This window comes from Pipistrellus kuhlii, unplaced genomic scaffold (genome assembly GCF_014108245.1).
Source record: "Pipistrellus kuhlii isolate mPipKuh1 unplaced genomic scaffold, mPipKuh1.p scaffold_m20_p_7, whole genome shotgun sequence".
Taxonomy (NCBI): domain Eukaryota; kingdom Metazoa; phylum Chordata; class Mammalia; order Chiroptera; family Vespertilionidae; genus Pipistrellus; species Pipistrellus kuhlii.
In genome coordinates, this window is record NW_023425573.1 from 41011621 (window position 1) to 41017620 (window position 6000).

Genomic DNA, 6000 nt, shown 5'->3' on the forward strand with positions numbered 1-6000 from the left:
CCTCAGGCTTTAGAGATTGGAAATTCTACGTATTCTAGGATGTGTCATATTCGAGGAGAGCCTCTTGCCCCAATCATAGAATCTTAGGTTTGTGAGAATCTTCAAATGTCACAGAAGTCAGCCACCCTGACCTCATATTGTTTGAGATATCTCCATCTTTGGGAGGGAAAAGGGCTGTCCTTCTTGTATTTGCCCACCAGCTGTGCTTGCCATTCCATCAAGTTCTTACTGGCTAAAGAACTCTTCCTTAAATGGTGCTAAACTTGAACTCTATGTAATTTCCATCCATGACTCTGGTCAAGGACACCATTCTATGCCACCTGGGATGAGGTGAATTCCTGTGAGACCCCTTCAAATGGGCTGCCCTGTTTCCCATCAGGCTCTTCTTCCAAGTAAACGACTGCAGAGTCTTTAGTTCTGTTGCAGCTAATCTGATCTTCAGATGACCTTGATCTTCTGGCCACCCTCTCTAGAATGCCTGTGGCTACATGAGAGTGAACTTCCCAGTGGCAATGGCAAAAGTTTACCATGCTCGGTTGCAAGTATACATAACCATCACCACCCTTGCTCTATATGTTGCCAGTTTAAAATTTAAACCAAGATCAAAGCATCATTTACTTTTTTTTTTTTTCCTTGCAAGGACAGGGTTGGAGGTAAGCAGTTACATCATAGCATTGCATCACTCTGTTGACTCACTTAGAGTGACTATTGCATAAAATATCTCAGTCATTTCCACGATGTGGCTCTGAATCTCATGCTTGCTTTTTTTGAGAGCCACAGCAAAGCCCTGTGTTTTCCACTCTATCATTCCATCTTGTTAATCCATGGTTAGAACTCACAGAAACATTTTAGATCCAGGTTCTATCACCTCATGTATTCCCCCTGGTGGGTTTACAAACCTGCCTTGTGTCTTCATGTAAATCAGTGACAACAAGAGCTCCTCTCAAGGACAGAACTCAGTCAGATTCCATTCCACTTTGGAGGTAAAGTGGCTGGTGGGAGTAGGGGTTCTCAAGGAAGACTTGAGTGCTTAGAGAGTACATTGGAATTTGTAAAGTGTGGAGGAGATACCTGTTGACATTTCTGCTCATGAAGAAACGCCCTATTTGTTAAAAGGGTGTTAGCAGCAAGAGGTGGAAAGTGAGAAGAAAATGAGAAGTGCCTATATACCCTGGTTATCATTTTTCTCAAGGGTCCAAGAGCATGCAGAAGCTGACTGGGATCACTGGCAAGGAGACTGGGATCACTGGCCAGGAGGCTTATCTTATGCTTTCAACACTCAGAATTTCAGAGTTTTTCATTTATGATGGCTCACTCCATGAATGAAGTTTAAGAAAGCATTTTGGGTTTTATTATTTATTTATTTATTTATTTTAAAATATATTTTATTGATTTTTTTACAGAGAGGAAGGGTAAGGGATAGAGAGCTAGAAACATCAATGACAGGGAAACATTGACCAGCTGCCTTCTGCTGGGGGTGTGCCCACAACCAAGGTACATGTCTTTGACAGGAATCAAACCTGGGACCTTTCATTCTGCAGGCCAACGCTCTACCCACTGAGCCAAAGAGGTTTTAGCGCATTTTGGGTTTTAAAACCTACTAATTTTTCTTTCCTTCCCTTCCTTTTTTCCTCCTTTCTCCCCACCCTCATTCTCATAAACTGTGGCTGAGTTTAAGTTGTCACAATTGATTTATAGATATTAAAAAGCTTTTCATTTTGAGAATATCTAGCTATTTCCTCTACCAATGAGCCTGTAATCGCTCATGCTCTTGAGAATTATTGAGATTAATAGTATGGAAAAGATACCAAGTTGATCACTTTTCTTACAAGTTTTCCTCATTAAATATGGGCTGGGTTGCCCAAAGAAGTTATGGCATTTCTGGGGAGATTTTAGATTGAAGAGATTTTTTTCAACCTGGATGGCTTGGCCATGCCCTGCCCACAGACAGAGAAATGGATAAAATGATCCTGAAAGCTCTTTTCTGTGTGACCCCTGGGTCCCGGACAGCTCCCAATGGAGGGAGGCTCCATCACAGTGTATCTGGACTAGCATGTCATGAGAAATCACTACGGCAACACTGAATAGTCTCTGAGGAACCATAGGCAAGGCGTCCCCGTAGAAGTACTCAAAGGCTCAAGGAAGCTACAGGATTTTAAATGAACTGACACATTGATGGCACAACTGATGAGATTGGCAAGCTTGATCTTAAGTGATAGATTGCCCCTTCATCAGAAAGGTTGATATACGCTGATTTCTGAATTCATTCAACAAATACTTATTGGACACTGGTCTATGTGCCAAGTGTGTTAGGCAAGGGAATACAAAAATAAGCAAACCGACATGGTTCCTGATTTCGTGGAACTTAACATCTGATAGGGGAGACTAATGTAAACTGACTATCTACAGTCTACACAAATAATTACAGAGTTGGTAAGTGTACATTATAGGATACAGTGGAATGTAGAAGATGGGAACCTAGCTGGGATGAAACGGTGGTGGTCAGAATTTGGAATTGTATGGGCTTCTCCAAGGAAGAAGATGAGATCTGTAGGAGGAGGAAACTAGACCAGCAGGTAAAATTGGAACATTCCAGGGAAGATCATGGGCAAAGACTTGATGTGGCAAAATGAGGAAAGCAGCCTAAAATAAGGATAGTGAGGCCCTAGCTGGTTTGGCTCAGTGGATAGAACATCAGCCTGTGGGTGGAAGGGTCCTGGGTTTGATTCTGGCCAGGGGAACATGCCTGAGTTGCAGGCTTGGTCCCCAGAGGGGATGTGCAGGAGGCAGCCAATCAATGATTCTCTCTCATCATTGATTTTTCTATCTCTCTCTCCCTCTTCCTTCTTCTCCTCTAAAATCAATAAAATATATTTTAAAAAAATAAAATGAGGCTAGTGAGGAGTTCTAGGTCAATGTAGCACATAATATGCATTTTAGTCATTAGCCAAAGTGCAATGGGAACACATTGGGGGGTTTCAGAAAGTAGTGGCAAGAAGAGTAGAATGATCAGATTTCAATTTTGAACAGTTCTGACTGTGAGGGAAAATCATTGAAGGTACACAAGGATGAATATGCTATGTTGAGATAAGAGATGATGGAAGCTTGAAGAGATTATTGCACTGAAGGTGATGAGAAGTAGAGGGACTTGAGATCTCCTTAGGAGACAAAATTAACAGTGTTGGTGCTGGACTGGGAAAGCCTATTTGGGGCAAAGGAGCTAGAGACTGTGGATCTGTTTACATTGTGGATGTCCAGATATAGGACACTGGTGGATTTTTATTTTAATTTTAATTTTTTAAAAAAAAATATATTATTGATTTTCCACATAGAGGAAGGAAGAGGGATAGAGAGCTAGAAACATCAATGAGAGAGAAACATCTACCAGCTGCCTCCTGCACACCCCCTTCCGGGGATGTGCCTGCAACCAATGTACTAGCCCTTGACCGGAATTGAACCTGGGACCTTTCAGTCCGCAGACTGATGCTCTATCCACTGAGCCAAACCAGTCTTGGCAACTGGTGGATTTTTAGATCAGATCAGAAGGAGAGTCCAGTAGATTATCCTGGTCCCTCCAAAATAAATGAGGAGGGATCCCCCAAGCTAAAGGTGGTAGAAGACAGCATCTCCGTTCATCCTGGTCATGGATTCCTGGAGAAGCTCCTCCAGAGCACCCTGAGTAGTAGTGGCTTCCAGCCTTTGGATGGTAGTAAGCTCTGTGAAGGAAGGGACCATATCCACTGAGTTTCATACTGTGCTTAGCAGAATTCCCAGCACATATGTCTCCAAAAATATTATAGAGAAGAATAATTTTCCCAAGAGCACAGAGAACACAAGCAATGGCAAGATCTAGGAACGCACACCTCAGACTCTTGTGCAGCGACTACTGAGGTCCCTTTAACCCCCCTCTCTGGTCTTGTGCTTCTGTTGAGACTGATGCTGTTATACTCCAAATATCCACCTTTTCACTTAGTTTTAAAAGCTTTGAAAGTTGTTGGGTGAAAATACTTGGTTTTACTTTATGGTGCTATCAAATTTGGAAGCTTTCATTTAAGTAGAACTTTTATTTTGGTTAGATGAAACAGGGAGTTACCAATTGTATCTACGGGGAGAAATGAGCAAAGAAAGCAGGTCCAGGCAAAACAAAGGTTATATCACTATTAGGTAGGCCCCCAAACAGGACTACAATGGTTGAAATTCAGTACAGCAGGATCTCTCAGGTTCTAACAGTCTTGGCAGCCCTTGGAGCCCTGGAAGGTCAGAGAGCAGCAGGCCAAACATTTTTAAAGCAGTAAAATGAAGCCAAGGTCTGGAGATTCAAGGTGAGAAGAAGGAGCCCCAGCAGACAACATTGATGAACTTCAGTTCCAAGGACAAATTGAGTGAGGGTCGCCTAAACCATAGGTGGCTAATGTAACCAGAAGATTGCAGAGATAAACAGATGAACTGTCTTTAGAGCCAGGGCACCCTGGGGATGATTTCACAGGTAGGTAGTGACAATAGGTTAGCTAACTTTGCCTGAGAATTCTTCTACCTGATCTTGCTGTGTTTTTCTTCATTTTCATGCAAAAATGATTAGTGTATCTTCCTTCAAAATCATGACATTTGTATCCAGTTGGGCTGATACCATTGGTAATTTGATTTTTCAAAGTCATAGATATGTTGTTTACTTGAAAGGAGGACATTGCCTCATAGGCAGATGTTTCCAGAAGGTAAACGATAATATACAGAATTACTGATATTTTAAGCTGTGGATTTAAATGCTCTCTTTATAATAAGTGGGGTGTGTGTTAGATAATTTATTTGGCTCTTTCACTCTATAACATTCTGCAACAAATGTTGAATTCTGACATTTCATGCATTTCTATGTAAATGTGCAGCAAAACTTTGTGAGTGATATGGGTATTAGAATCTGGGGAAGCGTCCATTTAGAGAACCATATTTTTGGATGTTGTGTGGGTCTAGGGCCAATCCAATTTGGAACCATAAATATGAGCAGGGAGGAAAGCTGCTCACACTGTAGCTGTAAAAAGAGTCATTAATTTAGTTCTATATCTTCATGGAGCCTCAGAGACCATTCAAATTCAGATTTCCAACCACCTCAGGTGTAAATTACATCAGTTATCTTTAGTCTTGTTCTATTTACAATCACCAGAATAAACATACATATTCCCTACATTTTTGTTCTTTTGGAATGGTTGGTTACTCTGTTGTTACCACTTCTCTTCCAGACAGCTGTGTGTGCATCGGTGCTCACGGTGGCCTTAAATGGGCTGTTCATCCTCCCTAGTCCCCTCTAGGATAGGAAGGCTTGCCTTGGAATCTCCCTGCCTCCACTTTTATATCCATTTCTGTTTTTCAGTCTTCTATTCCTTTTCCTTCCCTCCTACTTCCTGTCCTCCCTAGTGTTTGTCTACTGCCCTTTAGCTTATGCCAGTGACATAACACTTCCTCACCCTTCTTCTCCTGCCCCAGTACTTTGGAGTCTTATTCTCAGTAAGATAACAGAACACATCTGACCCACTTTGAAAGTAGTCTCCTTATCTCTGAACATTTTGATAAGGGACATATATTAAACATTCAAGAATGGGAGTGGGGAGTATGGGTTAAGCTGTGGTAGAGATCATTTTGGATGGGAAACCTTTTATTATTTTTAATTTATTTTAATTTATTTTTTTATATTTTATTGATTTTTTTTTTTTTTTACAGAGAGGAAGAGAGAGGGATAGAGAGGTAGAAACATCAATGAGAGAGAATCATCGATCAGCTGCCTCTTGCACACCCCCTATTGGGGATATGCCCGCAACTAAGGTACATGCCTTTGACTGGAATCGAACCCGGGACCCTTCAGTCCGCAGGCTAACGCTCTATCCACTGAGCCAAATGGGCTTCGGCTGGATGGGAAACCTTTTAATTTCTCTTACATCAGACCAAACGGGCAAAGCCTAAATATTGGGGAGGTACCATTCCTGCCCTTCTGTGTGCTATACCATCCCTGCC